The 24,283-nt window shown below is 41.8% G+C and overlaps 1 pseudogene; it reads left to right on the top strand.

Moving 5' to 3' along the window:
• The first annotated feature begins 15,955 nt into the window (after positions 1 to 15,955).
• LOC135199054 (zinc finger protein 845-like) overlaps positions 15,956 to 24,283 on the top strand; it is a 74,931-nt pseudogene continuing 66,603 nt past the window's right edge.

Raw genomic sequence — 24,283 nt, 5'->3', positions numbered from 1 at the left:
TTCAAGATACGTTTTTTCTGACAAACGACGGGTTATTTGTTCATGACACTTACCTGCCGAGATATATATAGCTGTATCTCTGACGACCGACAGAATTTCAAAACTCCCGGCAAACGCAGTGGTCGGCTAGGTGGTTAGTACCCATTCCCGCCGCTGGGAGGCAGATACCAGGAACCATTCCCATTTTCTATTCAGATTTTTCTCTGTCACGGTCGGTAAACAACTGTTTACAGACCTCCGCTTAGGATTTTGAAAACCCCATTGTCACTTAAGTATTTGGATTGTCCTTTTTTGGTTTCGGACTTGGCTTAGTGATTGGCATACGCTATTGTGGTTTGGATTTTGATTTTGCTTTGATTTTTCTTAGAATTGAGATGTCTGGATCTAGTTCTACTAGTTTCAGAGTGTGTGGTGTAGAAGAGTGTAAGGTGAGGCTACCAAAAGCCTCGGTAGATCCTCACACGGTGTGTGTGAATTGTAGAGGGCATGTTTGCTTGTTGGATGATAGGTGCAAAGAATGTGAAGTGTTAACTGATGTCGAATGGAAGGCGTATGAATCTTACATTCGTAGACTTGAGCGTGACAGAATTAGGAGGTCTTCCTCCAGGAGTGCTTCTGTCAAAAGTCAAAGGGATAAAGTTGCCCAATCTAACATAACTATAGACCATGTTACGCATAACCCTGTAATTTCACCTTCAGATAAGGAAGTGATCGTTACGGAAGGGAATGCCCTTTCTACCATTTTGGAATCGATTCGGAACCTTGAATCGAAAATGCGAGTGCTACAATCTAATGTGCAAAAGTGTAGTGATAATGTTGGTGCCCATAGTGATGTGGAGGGGGCATCAGATCGGTCCTATAATGCCTCCAGGTTGAGACCTCTGTCGGACTCCCAGAACACAGGGAATGGACATGTCGAAGGCCGAAGGAGGGTTACGGGAATTACACACCGGTCTGGCGTCCCTTCGGCAGATCCTGAAGACGCATCCCAGGCTGCCAAAGATCGTGCGCAAGCTCGTATCTTGAAGGAATGCTTCTCTTCTTCCGAGACGTCCTCACCTCATCTTGGGTGGGAATCTCGGAAGGCCTCTCCAATCAAGAGTGGTAAGGAAGACGTAACATGTCGCACAGGCGGCCATCGTCTTTCTCGCCCTCTTAGGAAAGGTCTTACGGAAGAGGACGCTTCATTGGGAGATCGAGAGCGTCCTCCACCTCGATTTACGCTTCGTTCTTCCCCGGAAGACTTCGAAGACAGTATCCCACATAAGAGATTCAGGACGCTTTCTGAGCGTCCTGATTCGAGTCCGGAGAGAAGGAAGAAGGCGTCCCCTCGCCCATCTTCTTCTCAAGGGATCATTCCGTCATATGGATCTTCACCATCAAAAAAGACCCTCGTAGCAATTTGACAGCAGTTGGATGCGTTTTTCGCCAAGAAAGAAGAAAGATCGCGTAGTCGTAAGAAAATCTATGGCTACCTGTCAAGAAATCTAGATGTTCTCCTTCGGCTTCTCTTCATTCTTCATCCTCTTCTGATTCGTCGCCTTCTAGACCTCATCGACTCATTCAGGAAAGAGCAAGCAGTCCTGCTGATAGAGTCTCTAGAAGTATTGGCGAAAGGGAAAAAGACACTAGATGTCGCACAGGCGGCCGTCGTCTTTTCCAAGAGTCGAAGAACGTTCAGAAGGATCGCTCGGAAGTAGAATTGGAAGTAAATAATCTTGGCTTGCAGGAAGATAGTATTCGACATAAGAAACGCCTTACTCATCAGGACGCTCGTAAGGACGCTTCTCGGGATGCTCGGTGTCGTAAACGTCGGTTGGATAGACTTGAAACTCACAATGTTAGTTCAGAAGAAAGATATGAGGACGCTTTTGAGGACGCGAGGCTTCTTACAACTCAAGACCGTATTAAAGGAGCGTTTACACGACGTCCATCACGTCAGGGCGCAAATGAGGACGTTTTTGAGGACGCTAGGCGTAGTACAAATAAGGACGCTCGTCGTCCTTCATATCAGGACGCTTTCCAGGACGCTTTTGAGGACGCTAGGAGTCCGATGCATAGAGTCACCGTGGAAAGAAGAGAACAGGTCGCTAGTTAGAAGGGTAAGCGCCCTATGCTTCAAGGTCGTAGAAACTACAATATGGGTGCTCGCCAAGAGAAATCGTATGACGTTGGTTTGGAAAATCCGGAGAGAAAGTCAAGGTTAGGAGAACATAGCCGGCTCTCCTCTTCAAAGTTTATTTCAAGTGCAAGACCTACGTTTCGAAAGGGAGGTGAAACTTCGGTTTCTTCTCACTCGATTCAGGACACACCTGCGTCTCCCTTAGAAGAGAAATCGTCAAGCGATCCTGTCTCGGAGGAGGAGGAGGATCCTACAACCTCATCCTCTGTGGATTATAAAACTTTAACTCGCCTTTTAAAAGACTTGTTTCCCGAGAAGTTTCGAGCTCCAGTTCCTCTCTCTCCACCTTCGCAGCTAACCTCTTCGAAGGCAAGGAAGACTCCAAATTTTGTTAAAATGGCCACTTCGCTCTCAACTAAAGGGCTTTTAAAAGAATCCACGATTGGATGGAATCCAAAAAGACGAAGGGCAAGACTTCTTTTGCACTTCCCCCCACAAAGCTCAGTGGAAGATCAGGGAAGTGGTATGAAACAGAAGAAGAAGCAGGTTTAAGAATCCCTTTTCTGCACAAGGTGATTTCGCCAACTTAGTGGAGGCACCTAGAAGATCTTACCTGGCATCAGCAAAAGTTTCTTGGACAATGTCAGAGATACATCACCATCTCAAAGGCCTTTACAAAACTCTAGAAGTTTTTAACTTTCTAGATTGGTGTTTGGGCATCTTAGATGTGCAGTCTAGAAGCCCAGATTCTATTTCATTAGAGGACTTAGCGAGTATTTTGTCATGTATGGACAGGGCAGTAAGGGATGGCTCCGACGAACTGGCATCACATTTTGCGTCGGGAGTCCTTAAGAAACGCGCACTTTTCTGTAGCTTCACAGCTAAGTCAGTGTCGCCTGCGCAAAAAGCAGAACTGTTGTTCGCTCCCTTTTCTGCTCATCTTTTTCCTCAATCGATGATAAAGGATTTGTCAGTAAATCTCTCCAAGAAAGAGCGACGCAGGACTATTGTCTCGGTCTTCGAAACGTCCTACTGATCAGATATCTTCACGAACCACGCAAGTTTCCAGGAAGAATTATAAGCCCTTTCGTGGAAGAGCCTCCTCGAGAGCCTCTGCTCGAGGGAGGATTTTCCCTAGAGGCAGAGCCCCCTCAAAAACCAGGGGAAAGAAATGACTTTTCGGCCCTTCAGGCACCAGTCGGGGTGAGACTCGCTCTTTTTGCAGAAGCATGGAGGATAAGAGGGGCGAACTCTTGGTCACTCGAAGTGATCGAGAAAGGTTACAAGATCCCATTTCTATCAAAACCTCCATTAAGCATAGAGCCAATAGACCTTTCGCCCTCTTATCAGACTTCGAAGCAACAGATCTTGTTAGACCTTTTGGATCAAATGTTGGAAAAGAGAGCAGTAGAAAGAGTTGTATCACGGGACTCACCAGGCTTCTACAACAGGCTTTTCCTGGTTCCGAAGCACTCGGGGGGGATGGAGACCTGTCCTAGAGGTAAGCAGGCTGAATCTTTTCCTAAGGAAAATAAAATTCAAGATAGAAACTGCACAGTCTGTTTTAGCATCCCTGAGACCAGGAGATTGGATGGTGTCCTTGGATCTCCAAGACGCCTATTTCCATGTTCCGATCCACCCTCGGTCCAGGAAGTTCCTCAGATTCGTCTTGAAAGGACAGGTCTTCCAATTCAGAGCTCTCTGCTTCGGGCTGAGTACAGCCCCTATGATATTCACGCTTCTGATGCGAAATGTAGCAAGATGGCTCCACCTCTCGAAGATAAGAGTCTCACTCTACTTAGACGATTGGCTGATCCGGTCGACGTCGAAGGAAAAGTGCCTGGAGGACCTTCACACGACATTACAGCTGACGAAGGACCTAGGCCTTCTTGTCAACTTCGAGAAGTCCCATCTGATTCCCACACAGTCCATCGTGTATCTGGGGATTCAGATGGATTCAGTGGCTTTTCAAGCTTTTCCATCCATTGAACGTCAGCTTAAATGCTTAGAGAAAGTATCGGTCTTCTTAGAGAGGAAATATGCTCGGCGAGGGAATGGATGAGTCTGCTGGGGACCATTTCCTCGCTGGAGAAATTTGTTTCTCTGGGAAGACTGCACCTCAGACAGCTTCAGTTTTTCCTAGCAGACAACTGGAAGAACAAGAAAGACCTAGACGAGATTTTGAGAATCCCTCAGTCGATCAAAGAGCATTTGAAGTGGTGGTCCGATCCCGTCAAGCTATCGTAAGGGATGTCCCTCAAAGTTCTGAGCCCAGACCTACCTAGTGTTGTTCTCAGACGTGTCCATGATGGGCTGGGGAGCAACACTGGGGGAGGAGGAGGTGTCAGGCCTCTGGAGAGGGGAACAGAGGTCCTGGCACATAAACCTCAAGGAGTTAGAAGCGATTCGATTGGCACTTCATTGCTTCGAGTCAAGAGATCGTCGGACGAGAGCCAGAGAGAGTTTTGTGCCCTGTCAGAGCTCTCAAATTTTATCTGGAAAAGACCAAACAATGTAGAGGCCCGTCAGACAACCTGTGGTGTTCGGTCAAGAGGCCGGAATTACCAATGTCTAAGAACGCCCTGGCGTTCTTCTTGAGAAACACCATCAGGGAAGCTCATTCGTCCTGCACAGATGATCTTAAACTGCTAAAAGTTAATGCTCACAAAGTTAGAGCTGTAGCTACTTTCGGTGCTTTTCAAAAAAAAATATGGCACTCAGTGATACCTGAGTGCCACATTTTGGCGAAGCAACTCTGTGTTCGCTTCACACTACCTCAGAGATGTGAAGGCGACATATGAGAATTGCTACTCGCTTGGACCATACATTTCCGCGGATACAGTATTGGGGACAAGAAGCAATACGAACCCCATCCTTTAGAAAATGGATGTGTGTGATTTTAATTATGGGTTTGTTTTTATGGTTGTAGGGTTGGCCGCTTGAGGCGGTCTTCCCTTTAATTAGCCTAAAAGTTATGGGACTAACTTTAGTTGGGCTAGGTTAGGTGGTATTTGTTATGCTTCGTTGTCTTCAGTATGGTCAATATGGTCTAGTCACATTGTGGTCACGCTTCCGTTGACAGATCATCTACTACTATCCTTGCTGGAAATTCTAGTTAAGCAGAAGGAGACTTGGGTGACAGTAATCACGAAGTCAGCTATGCTAACAGGTAAGGAACCAAGATGTCAATCATCTGCATGTTATGTGTTTCCAAAATCCTTCTATTCTGTCCCTTCCCACCTCCAATGGTGGGATTCAGCTATATATATATCTGGCAGGTAAGCATCATGAACAAAATGATATTGTCATGATACAATAAAGTTTGTTCATACTTACCTGACAGATATATATAATCAAGTACCCACCCACCTCCCCTCAGGGGACAGTGGTAGAGAAAATCTGAATAGAAAATGGGAATGGTTCCTGGTATCCGCCTCCCAGCGGCGGGAATGGGTACTAACCACCTAGCCGACCACTGCGTTTGCCGGGAGTTTTGAAATTCTGTCGGTCGTCAGAGAATACAGCTATATATATATCTTTCAGGTAAGTATGAACAAACTTTATTGTATCATGACAATATCATTTTAGAACCTAACCCCATTTTAAGTAGGACAATACCTTTATTCTGTATCCCAGGATTTTTTGTTTTTCTGCAGTGGCCAAAAACATAAAAATCACAGGGTTCCCAGATTTAAGAGGTTGGACTGTACCATTCTAACAGGCTTCAATACTTTCCAGTTTTGTACCAAAGAATACTTTGTGGAATAGGGCAAGAGGCTTTAAAAAATTCCTTTTTCATTTTCATAGACATTACTTCTGTCATTTTTTTGTTTAATTGTGTTGTATTTTCTCATTTCAGATGTAACCTTCCATCAAGATTATTGTGAACATTTCTAGAGATTTTTGCAAGAAATTCTGGACTGAGGGAGAAAGGAGACAGATACATTGGTATACATTATCAGATATTCTTGTCAAGGTTAATGTCCTATTACTATGTGAAGCATAGAGTCTGCTTTTGTTATGTAGCACATTGAAAGCTATGTTAACTGTACACTTTCCTGAAGTAGATAGAGTGAAGTGAATTCTGAAAAATCTCTTGTCAGAAAAGATACTTGTACTGTTCATATGAGAAAGGAGCCATTTGTGTGAAATTTTGGAAATCAACTTTGTTGAAAACACCACCTCAGAACTTGAATTTTAACTCACACTGGAGGGAGGCAGTTCAGTTTCCGTGACTCTGGCAAAGCATTTTCCCAGAACCAAATTTTTTTTTTTTTTTTTTTTTTTCTTTGCTAAAAGTCTTCCTTTGGCCTAGCAGAATGCCGTGATACGTGTAGAATTAGTCTCCAGCCTCTATAACAGCCCCTACCTGTAACACTGAATTACTGGCTATCGGAAAATAAAGCGATTTTTTATGCTCAAATGGTTATTTATCATGTTACTTCCTCATAACATCTCTCGGTAAATCATATAACATGTGAATTTCGTTTCTCGCCTATATGGCACTCTTCCCCCCCGGGCCCACAACCAACAACTCCTTCTATACGCAGTTACTGATTACTGGAGAATTATGTGATTGATTGTGCTCAAATGGTTATTCATTATGTTTAGAGAAGAATAAAAAAAAAAGTTGACTCACCTCAACCCCCCACACCCCCATACACCACTTTATCCCCCTCCCCACCTCTACATTACCACAGACGGTCTATATATATATGAGAGTGAGAGAGAGTAAATTGCAAGAGGGCACCTAGGTCTGTAATAATTTTCCATTACTAATTGAAATTGTCCGAATGTCTCTGAAAATATTCATATCTTCGTTTGGCAATACTTATATATCCATCACTCCATAAAGCCCCTCAGATATCCCCCGGTACCAAACATTAAGACAGTCGTAGGTTTCCACTGATACGCACTGAAATCTATTGAAAGTCTGGAAACAAGCACTCGCTTGTATGGCAACACTTCACGTCGTGAAGCGCGTGTCACCACTTTCCACTCACTCCTGACTGCCTCAGGACGTATGCATGAATGCTCTGTTAGACGTCATTATTCCTAAATATCCTACGGCATTATACTTCTGTCCTATACAACTTTCTTCGCCTAGAGACCTTTATTTCATGTGACCAATCCTGAACTCCGAGGGCAGTGCCATGAGGAGGTAGCCATAGGGCGGGCTATAGGGGAGGTCGGAAAGAAAATGGCAAAATTATAGGAGTTTTAGGCAACATTATAGGATTTTTAGGTGGCTGGCCTTTTCATAACAGCCAATAATGGCGCGTCCTAGCAAGAAATATATGAAAATGCAAAATGTTCGAGAGGCAAAGGCACAGAAAAAACTTCAGAGAGAGAGAGAAAAACAACAGCCTCTCCCCAGTACTTCAGGGGAGCAAATAAAACAAGAACAACAGCCGCACCCCAGTACTTCAGGGGAGAAAGAAAAAGAAGAACAACAGCAGCAGCCACGGGCCAGTACGTCATGGGAGAAAGATGATGAAAATGAACAGCAACAGCCGCAGCCCAGTACTTCAAGGGAAGGTCTTGAAGGCAGCGAAAATGAAGAAGATTATGACAGTGATGAAGAAGCAAGCAACATTTTTTCCCCTGCCATGATGAAACGGGCACTGAGAGGCAACTTTGGAAAAAAAATTGATAGTGAACAAGAAACGCCTAAGTACATCATCATGGATGAAAATACGCTTAGAAAAAACTTTGCGGCGAAGTGCAAAAAATGTGGGGGATTTACCTCAGAGTGGACAGAAAAGCAAACAAGACATGGTGCGGCTGTATCACTAAATTTCACGTGCCCCACCTGTCGTAAGCATGTGAAGGGCTGGAGTTCCCAAAGGATAAGATCGAAGAAAATCTTTGATGTCAACGTGAAGATGGTTGATTTCGCTTTGCAAAATGAAGGTTATAAAACAGTTCAAGACTTTGAAATGATTTTCAATACAAAAATAATGGCGGAATCAAACTTTTATACAACTGCCATAGAAATAGAAAAGAAGGGCATTGAAGACTGTGAGGAGTCTCTTCAGAAGGCAAGAGAGGTAGTGCATAGAATCCTTGAAATCGATAACCCGGATGCTGGAGAGATAAAAAATATATCAGTTAGCTGCGATGGTACCTGGTCCCATCCTGGCTTTGTAGCTAAATACGGTGTAGTATCTGTCATACACCATGACACGGGCATTTTGATCGATTTTGAGGTTCTATCAAAATATTCCCCTGCAATGGAGGTCGAAGGATGGAGAAGGTTATTTAGTAGATCAGTAGAGAAATGTAAATTTCGATACACCGAAATAATATCTGACGGGGACTCGAAAGCCTTCAATGCAGTGAGGAACGAAAATATATATGGAGAAGGAATTGCTATAACTAAGGTAGAGTGCATAAATCACGTTGGCAAGCGCTTCGGAAAGCACATCAAGGAATTTGTACAAACTCAGGAGAGGATGGGAATAACTGTCAGCGGAAGTTCTGCTGGGGCGCTGACTAATGAAGCAATATCAGCATTACAGAGATATTACGTGGCAGCCATTGTGAATAACCTGGGTGACGTCGTTGCAATGAGGAAAGAAGTTTTTGCTACCCTAGATCATTGTGCGAGCACCGACACCAGACCAAGACATGATAATTGCCCTGAGCAATGGTGCTTCTACAAGAAAAAACTTCGTGATGGACAAGACGTGTCCAAAATTAAACATGAGGATCATGTGAAGCATCCCATTCCGGAAAATATAAAAAAGGGCCTCGTAAAAATATATGAAAGGATGGCATCACCTGAGTTGCTCGAAAGATGCACAGGAATGGCACAGAATGCAAATGAAAGTCTGAACAAAGTGATTTGGTCGAAGGCATCAAAAAACATCTTTTATCAGAGCAACAGACTCCGATACCTTACTGCAAAAGCCATGATACAGTTCAACGAGGGCAAGGTATCGGACACGTCTTTCACACCCATGGGGAAAATTAGTTGTGCCACAGCAGAAAAAGTCGATAGGAAGAGGAAAAAAAGATGACAAGCATTATTAGGGAAAAAAGAAGAAAAACGCAGAAGAAGCTAAAAGAAAAAGGAAGGAGGGCAAGAGGTATGAAGCTGGGGGGTTTTAGATTCTTTCATAATGTAGTAATAATAATTTTGTTCATGAAACTTACCTGTCAGATATATATATATATAGCTGTATTTTCTGAAGTCCGACAGAATTTCAAAAACTTCCGGCACACGCAGTGGTCGGCCATGTGGTTAGTACCCATTCCCGCCTCTGGGAGGCGGGTATCAGGAACCATTCCCATTTTCTATTCATAATTTTTCTGTCGCCGGTGCTGGAAACACCTGTTTTCAGTACCTCCATCTTAGGATTTTGGAAACTTCATTGCTGCTAAGTATCCTAATTGTCTTTTGATTTATTTACTTGGATTTGTGGCTAGGCATACGCTATCTTAAATTGATTTGAATTTGATTCATTTTTGCATAAGATATCTGAAACTAGTTAGGTTAGTTTCAGAGGGTGTTGTCTGCAAAGATAGGGTGTGGCTACCGAAAGCTTCGGTTGAGATTTGTCATGTAAGGAGTGTGAGACTTTGTCTAATTCTGTAAGGAAGACGTATGATTCGTATGTACGCAATTAATCAGCAAACAAAAGTCAGGGTAGTGAACCTGCTAACCTTCCTGTAGACTTTATTTTGCCTAACCCTGTAGTATGGCCTACGGGCTATGAATATGTCTACGAGAGGTGCTCACTCTCCTTCATTGTTGTGAAGAAGTGCTACTTCTGTAATTGTTACTCCTAACCCTGTAGTGTTGCCTTCGGGCCCTAAAACAGTGTCTGTAGAGGTTATTGCCCTTTCTCTGATACTCTATCGATTCGTAACTTAGAATCGAAAGAGCTTGCTTTAGAGAGCAAAAGTGAAGTGGCTAAGTGCAGTGACAGTGCCCCTTGTGTAGTGGAGGGTGCGTCAGATTGGCCTTATTTCGCCTCTAGGCCGGGACCTCTGCTTGACTCCCAGGAACACAGGGAAAGAGCATGTCGAAAGCCGAAGGAGGGTTACGAGGAACCCCCACTGATCTGACGTGCCTTCGGCAGACCTGAAGATACTCCCAGGCTGCCAAAGTGCGTGCACGTGCACGAATCCTTAAGGATTGCTTCTCGTCCTCTGAAGCGTCCTCCCCGCGCAGGGGTTGGAGCTTTCGGAAGGACTCGAGCCCTCTAAATAGAAGCTTTTTAGAAGAGGACGCTTCACGTCCTCTCTCTCTCTCTCTCGTTATGCGTTTCAGTGAGAAGTAAGAAAGCGAACGTCGCCTGAACACGTGTACATCTTTCCACCGAGAAATATGAAAAAGAAGTCATAGTAGCAGGACGCTTTTGAGAGCGTACGTCCGAGCTTTGTTACTGTGAGAATAAGAAGGCGTTCCCTCGCCCCTCGTATTCTCACACGGTCAACCCTTCTCCTGAGTCGGCTTCGTGCAGTCGGATTTCTCTCCGAGATGTATCTCGCTCTTCCCTGAAGGCAGTTTCTTTCGCTTGTTTTGATGCCTGTCAGGAGCGTGACGCTTTTCTGCACGCTTCTTTTGACGCTCGGCTTGGACGGGACGCTCGGATGGACGCCAGGCGCGCGCGGTTGCATGCCAAGCGCGCACCAGTGGACGCCGAGCGCGCGCCAGTGGACGCCGAGCACGCGCACCAGTGGACGCTGAGCGCGCGCCAGTGCACGCCAGGTGTGTCGCCTGGCTGAACGTTTCTGTTGAACTCTTCAAGCTCTTGTTTACGATTTGGGCCTAAAGAATTTTTACCTCTACCTCCGGTGATACCTTCTACCTCACCTGCAAAGAATGTGAAGTAAGCAGTGCTTCGGAGGAAGCTTAAAGTGAACAGACAACTTTGTCTTCGAAACCCAGCAAGACCTCGGGTTTCGTGAATTCAAGAGGTCTCTGTCAATTAATATTGCTTTTCGCAAAGGTGGATGGAGTTAAGGAAAGCTCAAGGGAAGATTTCGTTTGCTCTACCGCAGTGACGCAGTCAAGACTTTGCGATAAGGCAGTTACGGGTTATGTAAAAGCTCGACGTCCTGCACGTCATGACGCTCGACAACGTTCGGTAGGATTCTTGCAAAGGCATTCATCAAGAGGACGCTCTTCAGGAAAGCGCAAGACAGGACTTCCTTTGCCATACTGCCAATAAATTTAGGTTGCAAGCTTTTTAGTCCATCTGAAGGGCTTTTCAGATGATAATTTTTGTTTGTTCCTAGTTCGGGACTACGCTGCCGAAGTTGAACATCGGGGTCCTACCTGCCGTAAGCCCAGTCTCTTAACAGGATTCTTGCCCTTCCTCGATTGATATGGGAATCGGAAAAATAATATGCTCGACTTCCTGGATTACGTTTTGTCAATTCAGTGACTTTCCCCCATTGACAATATACTATCGTTTTGTCAAGTAAGTGGGTATCCCCTCATTGACAAAATATCTCTTTGTCCCGTAAATGGGTTAGTTCTCATTGACAAACATCTCAATAACTTTATATTGCGTAAGCGGATAAGCTCTTCTTGACAAGATTCGGAAGAGCTCTCATTCATCATTTGCAGACTCGTACAAGAATTAGACTTGTAGACTACGTCAATGAACGCTTATGTCCAATAACATAAGAAGCTTGAGCTGTCCGCTTCGATTCTCTAAGTTTTGTTCATGAAACTTGCCTGTCAGATATGTATGTAGCTGTATTTCCGAATTCAGCTATAGATATGTCTGCCAGGTAAGTATGAACAAACTTTATTTGTAATATAATTTATATTTTTTGCCTTGCGTTATTTTACTACTGGTTGGTTCAAGTCATATACGCTTGCTGTAGTTACCTCTTCGGATGGCAACCGAGAGGTCTATTGTCTATTATTTTATGGACATTTAATCGTTACTCCCTGCAGCCTTCCAGGAGTTTCCGATTTATCTTTTACCGTTGTATGGTAGTGTTATGACGACACAAATGCACCTCTATATTTAGCGTTTTCTGTTTCGCTTAGATATACCAGCTTGAGAGTCTCTTTCTGCTAAAAAAAATAACGGACCTATTTCTTCATAGAATAGAGTAGCTGGCAACCCAGGCATAACGGTAAGAGACGACGAAAGTAAGCTGCTGTCACTGTCCTCCAGTCCAACCGAGCCAGTACCAGCTCGTTCGCTGTCATGCGCGGTATGTACGTCTCTCTCTCCTGCGGGATTGACTGACTATCTGTATCTCTGCCCTTCAATCACGGACTTTAGCCTTAGATTGAGGGGATTTCTTACATGAATGAATAAACATTGCATTCGTTTTGCCTTACTATGTTCAACAGAGATATCTCTTACTTCTTTCGGTGCTCGTTACCGCACGGTATAGGACTACAAGTCTACCGCAACATTGCACTATTATATGCTCTCCTGCTTAGGCAAAGCGCAGACTTATTAGGGAAGTAAGCATACTCGGTGAGGGAATGGATGAGCCTGCTGGGGACCATTTCCTTCCTGAAGAAGTTTGTTTCCCTGAATAGACTGCAATTCAGACCTCTACAGTTTTTTCCTACCGGGAAACTGAAATTTTATCCAAGATCTAGGAATGATTCTGAACATCTCTCAGTGCGTCAAGTATCACCTGAGGTGATAGAGAGAAGGTTCCGGACATCTGGAGAGGGTTTCAGATGTCCTGGAAAATAATCTGAAAGAAGTGGAAGCAATTCGGTCGTCCCTCCAGTCCTCGAAACGAGTTTTTGGAACCAGTGGTCCAGATCAACTCGGATTTTCCACAGCTCTCTCATATCTTAAGAAGTATCTTCTCTCGGTCCCTGTTCGAGTTTACGAGAAAGCCTATTTATGACAAACAGGCATAAAAACGTAACGATCCTTAAGAGGTTCGTTACAGGATTGCAAAAGTCCGTACGAATCTTCTCGATCGACGGCAGCAACTACTGACTTCCGAGTGGAATCTTTGTTTAGAAGTATGTTGAGAGTTGTGGAGACTTTAGGGACGTCCTTTCATTCATCTCTTTGCTATGTTGAGGACGAAGAGGCTTCTTCTTCTCTGCTCCCTTATTCTCGATCCGGGAGCGGTAGCATTACACGCCATCCTATGGTATTGAACGGGGATGGATGTTTAGTCTCTTTTCCCCTTTTTTCAAACGCTTAGGAAATGTAATAAGATGATTTATGACGTCACAGGGAGCGACAATGACGCTGATCGCCCCATGTTGGCCTTCAAGATCCTGGATTCACAGAGGTCAGTCCTTCCTAGTTCACTTTCCAGGATCTTTTCCGAGAGAGTTGGTCTACTCTTAACACGAAAGGTACCTATAAACCTCTCCGCTCTGAGTCTGACTACGTTCAGCTATCGAGATGTGACAGGATAAGATTACCGTCTTCCCTTTCTGTCTGAAGAATGGGATAAGCTGGCAGTCACAACTATTAAAGAATACGCAAATATGTTGTTGACGGCCTTTGGGCTCAGAGATTTGCTTCTGTCAAACAACAAAACCCTTCACGATCTTTGAGTTCTGTGGAATCTCGAAACTCGCTCACCATCTACTTTTTGTCTCACCTGTTTTCTCGGAGTCAGACACTCATGCGAGATCAGGCGACATATAGTAGCCCTGAGTTTCTTGTTGACGAAGTCGGTTGCGTTTATACACCCCCGATGATCGTGTAACATGAGACCAGGTTGGACTGTCAGGCATTCGTCCTTCGGGACTGAATCGCCTTTTTTGCTTCGCGCTCCTTTCTCCTGGCACCAGAAGCTCGAGTCAGGAGTTGCTCATGAGTTGATTCGCTGACGACGACGGGTTGCGTTGATACACCCCCCAAGGTTTGCTTAGCTTGAATCGCCCAGGCAGTCCAGACACTCATCCTTCGGCGAAGAATAGTGCCTTATGGTCTTCAGGGTACAGCCTTGCTGTCCTTGATTCGCTGACTGGTCAACTGGTCGGTCACCTGACTTTAGTACAGACGGACTGACTGTGCATGTCCAGATCGAAGCTTTCAATATGGAACTTAGACGTAGTCTGAAGTTCTTGATGTCAAAGCATTCGAACTTCTCCTACCTGTTAACTTCTTGCACGTGATCAGAAAGGCCTATCTTCTAACCACCATAGATACGACAAAGAGGGTTAGTGAGGTTTTAAGCCATCGTCAGAAGTTTTGGCTTTAGAGAACACAATGCGGTGTGTTCTCTAAGCATTCCGTTGTGGCCTCAGAATGGAAACCCGTCTTGTCCTTGGGCAGGAGCCAGAGAGAGTCCTGTGCCCTGTCGGGTCTCTCAAGTTTTATCTACATAAAACTCATGAAAAAGTCGAAGTCCTTCGGGTGGGCAATCTGCAGTGTTCCGAAAAAGACCCAGACTTGCCCATATCGAAGAAACACCTGGCTTTAGTGTTAAGGAGTTCTTTCAAAAAGGCTCCTTCATTGTGTTTGCACAACGATTTGAAATTTTTTGATCTGAATGCTCACGAGGTGAGGGCGCGGCCTCGGAAGCATTTCAACAGAGCATGGCACTCAGCAACATCCTGAGTACCATGTTTTAGCGAAGCAACTCTGTTCACTTCACACTCCCTGCGGGATGTGAAGATGGCATATGAGATCTGCTGCTTGCTAGGGCCATACGTGTCTGCAGACACAATCTTGGGGGCAAGAAGTACCACTCATCCTATCCTGTAGAAAATGGTTAGGAAGAGCTCTTAATTTAGTTGTTGAGTCGCCGCCAATGGCGACTTCTTAACTCTTAAGCCTTAGTTAAAACACCTTAACTTTGGCTAGGTTGGTCATGTTTGTGGTGATATATATATATATTATATATATATATATATATATATATATATATATAGATATATATATATATATATATATATATATATATAGATATATATATATATATATATTGTACGTCTTAGCCCTCATGGTATGGTCAATATGGTCTAGTCACATTGTGGTCACGCCCCCGTTGACAGATCATCTGGAGTGCACCAGCTATATAGGTCTCTACCTCGCTGGCAACTCTAGTAAAGCAGAAGCAGACTTGGGTGACAGTAATCACGAAGTCAGCTATGCTAACAGGTGGAAACCAAGATGTAAATCATCTGCATGCATTTGTTTCCCAAAATCTTCTATTCTGTCCCTTCCACCTCCAATTGGTGGAATTCAGCTATATATATATATCTGACAGGTAAGTTTCATGAACAAAATGATATTGTTATGATACAATAAAGTTTGTTCATACTTACCTGGCAGATATATATAATCAAGTACCCACCCAGTGGGAATAAAAATTATGAATAGAAAATGGGAATGGTTCCTGATACCTGCCTCCCAGCGGCGGAATGGGTACTAACCACCTGGCCAACCACTGCCTGTGCCACGGAGTTTTGAAATTCTGTCGGACTTCAGAAAATACAGCTATATATATATATATATATATATATATATATATATATATATATATATATATATATATATATATCTGCCAGGTAAGTATGAACAAACCTTATTGTATCATAACAATATCATTTTTTGTAATAATAATTGTCTGATACGCTTATTGTAGCAATAATGTCTTTGTAAATAATAATTGCAGTAAGCATAGTATGTTGGGCGAAGTGCCCGATGCTCATATGGAAATCAGTAATAGAAATTTTAATAGTAGTGATTTATAATAATAATAGATGTCTTTGTAACTTTAGTAGTAATAATAATTATAATAATTATTTCGTGAAATAATAATTATAGTAGGTAATATATATCATTGCATGTGTTGGGCGAAGTGCCATATGCTCATAGTAAAATAAGAAATATCATTAGTAATAGTAATAATAATATTTATTTTCCCTGTAGGATGATAAAACTCACAGAGAATATGCGTTATTATAGTGCTAATAATGCCTGATAATTTCATTAGCCTGTCTTGATTAGTGTATTTTTGGCAAATATTTTTACGATCGGCACCCCTACAAACTGGAGCCTACCCTTAAACCTCACCATGAAAAGAAGCCTTAGAAGTGGGAAAACTCTTTCTCAGAAATCTCATCCTAACAGTCATTCGAGGGTTCACACTGGGGAGAAGCCATTTAAATGTAATGACTGTGGGAAAGCATTTTCTCAGAAAGATTATCATAAGAAACACATGAGGGTTCACACTGGGGAGAAGCCATTTAAATGTAATGACTGTGGGAAAGCATTTTCTCAGAAAGGTCAACTTGAATACCATATGAGGTTTCACACTGGAGAGAAGCCATTTAAATGTAATGACTGTGGAAGCATTTTCTCACAAAAGTGATAGTAAAAACGAATATGAGGATTCATACTAGAGATAAGCCATTAAATGTAATGACTGTGGGAAAGCATTTTCTTGTAAAGTCTAAAGGTACCTTACATTCATATGAGGGTTCACACTGGAGAGAACCCATTTAAATGTAATGACTGTGGAAAAGCATTTTCCGTAAAAGTAGCCTTAACATTCATATGAGGGTTCACACTGGAGAGAAGCCAATTAAATGTAATGACTGTGGGAAAGCATTTTCTCAGAAAAATTCTCTTGAAAGGCATATGAGGGTTCACACTGCAGAGAAGCCATTTAAATGCAATGATTGCGAATCCCCTGCTGGTGGAGATATGAAGACGCATTCCATCACTTTAGAGCAGCAAATGAAAATTATCAACCAGCATGCCTCTGGAAAGGCAGTCTCAGACATAGCACGTGACGAGCATCTATCTCAGTCAACTGTATCCAAGATCATTAAAGACACAAAATCAATAATCGACGCTGTAAAGGCATCTGATTCAATTCATTCCATGATTATAACAAATAAGAGATCAGGGCCTTTGGAAGAAAAGGAGCTGTTACTGGTCAGGTGGATGGAGGACCAGATACAAAAATGCTTGCCACTTAGTCTCTTGACCTTCAAACAAAGTTGCGCTTGTTTTCGAGGAAAACTAAAGAAAAAACTACGATGATACCCACACACCAAAGATTTTGTAGCAAGTCATGGCTGGTTTAAGCATTTCAAAAGCTGCCATAATTTTCATGGTGTGAAAATTAGTGGCGAAGTGGCAAGTGCTGATTCCAAAGGAACCGCTAAATTTAAGGATGCTTTACATGAGATCATCGTTGATGAAGGGTACTTGCCAGATCAAGTCTTCAATGTCGACAAAACAGGACTGTATTTGAAGCTGATGCCTGAACAGTCACTTGGGAAAAGCTCAGATTTAGAAATTAAAGAGGAAGATATTAAAGAGCTCATAGATGTACTACAAGATGAAGAGCTAATGGCAGAAGATTTAATTGAGCTTGCAGAAGAGAGAAAAAAAGCAGAAGGGGAAGAAGAAATTAAAGAAGAGCCAGGGCAAAAGCTTATGACAGACAATGGCAGAGGCCTTTGCCCTATTTGAACATGGTATGAAAACTGTTTTAGTAAATGATTTGAATTTGGAACAATTTGCTGAAGTTGAGAGAGGGCTTCAAAGAACATCCTTGCAAATTACAGAGTCATTTATGAAGAACGAAAAACTTTACGGTACCAGCTACAAAGGATGTTTTCCCTAAGAAAATGACTCGAGTGACATCTCCTTCCACCCCATTTGAGCCTCGACCCTCTACTTCTTGTGAACTAACATCTGGAAAAATAACAGCTGAAAAGGAGCAAATTGATGAACTTGCTGCTTTATTATCGCCATCCTCCTCTTCTGATATTGACTAGTTCAACACAGCCATCAACATCCTGACACCGTTCAAGTACGCCAATCACAGACTGAATCTTGTTGAGTACAGTACAGGTCTGATTCATGTTTGTGTTATGCAATTTCTCTGTTTGTACTGTACAGTTAACCCCCACTATTTGTGGACTAACAATTCACGGACTCACCTATTTGTGGATTTTTCTGTGGGCCATATACGTATACCTATTATTCGCAGTATTTTTCACTGAGAAATATTCACATGGCTGTATTTTCATTTTTTCCTGACTAAGTGCACTTTTGTGATAGGACTTAAAAAACTCATGGTATACGCCATTCATAAGCCATTTTTTAGAGGGTTTTTTTTATGTTATAACTATCAAAATAAAAGGGCAATTCTAAGCATTAGTAGAAGGGTTTTTAAATACTTGCACATTTTGGCTATTCTTTTGGGGGGGTGGGGGGGGGGGGGTTCTGGTACCCCCCAATCCCCACAAATAGGGAGTCTACTGTATTATCATAAGTCAGTCTGCATTGACTTTCCAGAATTAGCGATGTTGTATTGATGATTAAAAGAAAAAAACAAAAAAGAATTTAAAACAGTCAAACCTTGACATATGAGCAACCCACCATACAAGTTTATTGGGTAATATTTAGCTTTTAAGGTGTGGAGCCGAGATCCAAGCTGTGGAGCGACAGATTTTTCAGTAAGTTATTAAGAAATAATTAAAATAAAATTAAATTACGTCTGTCGCCAGGTTTAGGGTGGGTACTAAATACATTTTTTATGATAAAAAATTATTTAATAATTTCCATATGTTAATATTAATGTAAACTCAGTGAAATACCAATAGTGCTGAAGTAAAATCCTCAATATTGATCTAGTATAATCATATACTGTATTAAGAAAAACTCTCCTGCCATTTGTGATTGTTTTACCGATATAAACATAACTCTCTCTCTCTCTCTCTCTCTCTCTCTCTCTCTCTGTTCCTCGTTGGATGGGTGGTTTTTGCGCTTGGCTACCAATCTGGTGGTCTGGAGTTCGATTCTCGGCTCGGCCAGCGAGATCATGAGAATTTATTTCTGGTGATAGAAATTCATTTCTCGTATAAGTGTGGTTCGGATTCCACAAATGAGCTGTAGGTCCCGTTGCTTGCTGACTAATTGGTTCCTAGCTACGTATAAATATCTAATCCTTTGGGCCAGTCCTAGAGAGCTGTTTAATCAGCTCAGTGGTCTGGTAAAAACTGTGATAAAGTACTTATCCTCTCTCTCTCTCTCTCTCTCTCTCTCTCTCTCTCATTCATTTGGTACTGTATATATCCTTGAATGAAATATGAATTACTGTATCCTTAACTGTATCATTAACATAGAAATATGAAACTAAAATCCAGGAAGTTCAAGAAGCCATGAACGCATGCATACATAATGTACGTTTTACAATTTTTTATTTGTTTTGACGTAGGCTCCATGATGACACGCTTTAGGCTGGAAGGGTTGGAAGTAACCAGTCACATAGCAGGTGGCTTGTAGGACGATATGCTCTTAATTGAAACGTTTGTGTACATACTATCACTAGTGTATGGTTTCTCTCTCTCTCTCTCTCTCTCTCTCTCTCTCTCTCTCTCTCTCTCTCTCTCTCTCTCTCTCTCTCTCTGAGGTAAGAGAGAGATTTTTATGCAGATGTAATGTGTAAGGCAATCTCCCTTCACCCATGAAGGAAAAAGTGAGAAAATTTGTTTAGGTTTATTACCAGGTCAACCTTGAAAACCAAGTTTGTCTCCCCAGGCCAACATAAGTTATTTAATGTTAAGATCTAACTTAATAAACCAGTTTATTTCTTTACATTCTCTTTTATTATGTATTATTTTCTTATACATTTTTTATTCATAAGGCACGTTTTTCTTATTTGAAAGCAGAAAATAAACATTTGTGCTTTTTGGGGACTGTAATGGATTAATAGCATTTTCATTCATTGTAATGTTGACATTTGATTTGATCTTCAAGCAAATTGAGCCACGAGCTCAGTCACGTAATGAATTAAACTCGTAGGTCAAGGTATCACTGAACTGTACAGTACAGCACCGTTTATTTACAGAGTAATATACTGTATAGTGTTGGCTATGCTTCTATATATGTATAGATTATACTGTACGTGTATAGTGTAGTCTAGGCTGCCTCCAACTTATGATATTTTCAACTAATGATGGGTCCATTGTAATGCATTCCCATCGTAACTAGGGGACTACCTTATACTCATTTATATAATGTATATGTACAGTTATCCCCCATGTTTGCAAGGGTTGTTAGGGACCACAACCACCCAGGAATAACTAAAATATAATATAGACATGAAAATATATCAATTAAAGTGGTCCCCCATATTTGCAGGGTTTGTATCAGCCCCCCCTCCCCCCATGAATAGCTAGAGCCCACAGATACTTGGAACCCCACTCTAAAAATGCTCAAAACTGCCTGTCTTGAAACACCAAAGTATCGCTAAAAACTCCATTGTCCATCAAATATACATTAGAACATCATCCTATTGCTGTACATATTAATCTCTGAAATACAGGCAGTCCCCGGCTTACAACGTTCCGAGGTTACAACGCTTTTAAATTATATTCATCATAAATTACTTCCAGGTTTATGACGCATGTTCCAGGGTTACAATGCTTACAACGCCGACCTGACGGAAGAAATATGACTCCAAAAATGCAAAATAATCAATAATTGAAGGTTTTTTTTAATGAAAATACAACAAGAAATGCGGTTTACACAGTTTTTAATACACCCAAAGCATTAGAAGTAAGTTTTTCCTAGGATTTTTTTTAGTAACTCAAAACACCAAATAGCCAAAGGCAGTCAACCACGTTATTGGGGATGGTTCCGTTCCCAGGGGTCTGCCAATAAGCGAAAACCGCCATTAACCGAAACCCTGCAATTTATGATGCTATAATGTCACTTTTGGCTCCAATAACCATTAATTGGTGCCATAAGCATCCTTACCAAACATTCTTATGGTGCCGGTAACCGGAACTCAGCCCGTTATGGCGCCATAAATTGCCGATTTTATGACACTAGACAAGCCCCATAAAACCGGATCGCCATTAACCGAGACTGCCAGTAACCGGGGCCTGCTGTATACCTTAAACTATCATCCTAAAACATTAATATTTCAAAGTAAACTTACATCATTAGTTTAAAAATATGTGGCTTACCCCTATATACAGGCACAGAGAGAGAGAGAAAGAACAAAAATACATATCCACATTGAAAATACTTAACACCCTAGTGACAGTACGTACACAGAGCATCCAAGCTAAAAGCCAATCAGCAACTAGGAAAGCTGGTACCCTTCTACTTCCAACCCTTCCAGCCAAGTGTGTCATCATGGAGAGAGAAGAGTCAAATACCTAGTCATAGAGCTTCAGCAGGCTGGCTCTCTCTCTCTCTCTCTCTCTCTCTCTCTCTCTCTCTCTCTCTCTCTTCGTTCCTCGCTGGACGAGTGGTTTTCGCGCTCGGCTGCTAATCCGGTGTTCCGAAGTTCGAATCCCGGCTCGGGAATCAGAGGAATTTGTTTCTGGTGATAGAAATTAATTTCTCGATATAGTTTGATTCGGATCCCACAATAACCTGTAGGTCCCGTTGCTAGGTGACCAATTGATTGGTTCCTAGCCACGTAAAAATATCTAATCCTTTGGGCCAGCCCTAGGAGGGAGCTGTTATCAGCTCGTGGTCTGGGAAAACTAAGATATACGTGTTTCTCTCTCTCTCTCTCTCTCTCTCTCTCTCTCTCTCTCTCTCTCTCAGCCTTCTACAATAAGTAGGGGAGTGGGTAGTGGAAGCAGAATCTGAACATCAATCAGTTAGCCAGATTTGGTTGCCTTATGACTCATGTCCAACCTTATCCTCCGAGAATTTACTCAACTGCATGAGGCTTCAGACAACGTTACTCAGGCTTTGAGCTCCTCTGCTCTGGCAATCCAATAACTAAGAACAGCACTAAAATAACTAAGTATCGGTTTTACAGGACCTATTGCTCCCATTTGTTCAACAGTACACAACCTAACCTGGGACCATGACCTTACCTAGTGTTTTTCAACTCCCAGTCCAGTTGAGAGAGATGAACTCCCACCAAAGGAGTAAGTTCTCCTATATGAAAGTGGTTTGTGGCTTGTATTTTCCATAGGAACAAAATCATCAGATTTTTTCGTTCAATTTTATTTTTCATATACCTATATACAGACTAGGCCTTTTACTATTTAAACCCATCTCAGCCACCCTACCTTGAATCTGTGGCTGAAGGAAAAAGTTACTGGTGACAGTATGTGAATTAATTCCAAACTCTTGCTGAGGAACGCTCATACATTTGTTTAAACCTAGGGAAAATGCAGATGGCTTTTGAAGAATTTGCAAATAGTATTTCTAATTTATGTATGATTCTTTGTGCAGTTTCATTAGCCAAATGAAATTTACTAAACATCCATACCCTACAGTGAATGAAGTGAACACAGGACAACTATTATGTGAATTTCCCACCACAGAAAAGGAATCATCACAAAATTGAGAAATTTTATTAATGAATAAATTTTGTTGAAACAATTTCATCTTTAATGAAACATTAAGGCTTCTCAATTATTCTTGATTATTATTATTATTATTATTATTATTATTATTATTGCTGCTGTTGTTATCATTATAGTTGCCCCCATATGCCCCACACAATATATGAAGTTACTTTTCATGGTTTCACTCTTGCACAGTTGTATTTACCTAAAACTGCTTTTTCTTCTTGTATAATTTTTCTCTATTGTATAACCATAATGGTATGATAAGAGTTATAATGGGGTTCATATGGGCACATACAGGTTGTTTGTATGATTTTGCATATGTATAGTAATCTGTTACATACGGGGTGCTATCATGCAGGATTTTCAGGGTTGCACGATTGGTCTTGGAACATATTATGTACTTGTGTATGCTGTAAGTCATCTGTATTATGATTGCTCACACAGGACAGAAGCCATAAGAAAGTGGAAAGCTCTGTTCCTAGGAAAAAAATAATCTTATGGTGGAAAACAGCTCAATTGCATTTATATGGAAAACTATTTTAAGTGTCAAACCAAGTCTGGCTGTGAGCATTACCTTAAGTCTTTGGAGGATCTAAAATATCATGCAATAGCTGTAGGGAGACCAGTGTCTCCTACTACAACATCAATATAGTACTGTCCTTTTGTGTCATATGAATCTTTTCCATTATGCCAGCCTCATTAACATTCTACCTACCTCAGCAATGTCTTTGTTATTAAATTGATGTACAGTGTTACTTTTATACAAATTATTGGTAATTATTTTATTATGTGTGTTTTGTTGACACATGTTATTGCTATATGACGTTTTTTTGTAAATAATAAATTGTATTTTTCCAATTCTAGACTAATTTTTTATTTCTTTAACCCTTCTGAGTTCAAATTAATATTGTATTTCATTTCAGGGGGATGTAGCTTCTTGGTGTTTCTCTAGTACAATTCACAGAGCGACACGGCTGAGCCCAGAAAGGATTTTGACGTAGGAAAAATCTATTTCTGGGCGAGGAAGCCGTGTCGCCCAGTGAAATCCCCCCACCCCCTGGTTTCTTTCCCCCCATTGCTATGCACCAGCTTCAATGCTATCGATAAGTATGACGTCACAGACGCCTTCAAAACGGGGTAGCGGGTGTGACCTATGGGTCGGCTCCCCGTATTTAGGTCTTTTGATGAGGAAAAGGCTAATTGGAGGGGTTGCTGTGGTAGTGTTTAACACTCGCCCATTTTTTATAACCGACACCTTATTATATAGGTGAGCGAGTCAGAGGTTTCTGACATGTCCAAATTTAGCAGTTCTCTGGTACTATAGCAATATTTTACTAGAAATAGTGCTAAGGAGACATATTTCACTGGGCGACACGGCTTCCTCGCCCAGAAAATAGATTTTTCCCTACGTCAAAATCCCTTTTCTAACAATGATTGTGAAAGAGCATTTTCTCATATGACATTGTAACTTTAGGGAAAAACTTATACTGATAATCTGGACGAGTTTTGTCAAAGACTTTGTGATGCAGTTTGTTGCTTCATTTAGAGTTTTGTCGAAACTAAGAATAATGTGGCCAATTAATCCTGACCTTTGTTTCCTTGGTGAATACTACTATGTGAAAGCTAATGCACTGAAGGTTCTGCTTTCTTTCTGCTGTGTGAATAGCAGCCAAGAAATTGATCTGGAGAAGAAGGTCAGGTTGGGGACTCTGGTGGGCCAAATGACCTAAGTTCAGCGTAGAAATGACGAAAATCTTGTTGAGTGTGTTTTTGTTTTTATGGTTAAGATGGACTAGAATTTAAGGGAAATAAAGGTTAAAATGTACAATAAATGTTCCTATGTGGCAAAGGAAAATATTAATTGAACAGTGATACAGGAAGTAGCTTTATGACCACAAACC

This window comes from Macrobrachium nipponense, chromosome 25 (genome assembly GCF_015104395.2).
Source record: "Macrobrachium nipponense isolate FS-2020 chromosome 25, ASM1510439v2, whole genome shotgun sequence".
In the NCBI taxonomy this organism is placed as follows: Eukaryota; Metazoa; Arthropoda; class Malacostraca; order Decapoda; family Palaemonidae; genus Macrobrachium; species Macrobrachium nipponense.
Note: the sequence above shows the minus strand (reverse complement) of the source record. Positions and strands in the feature narration are given on the sequence as shown.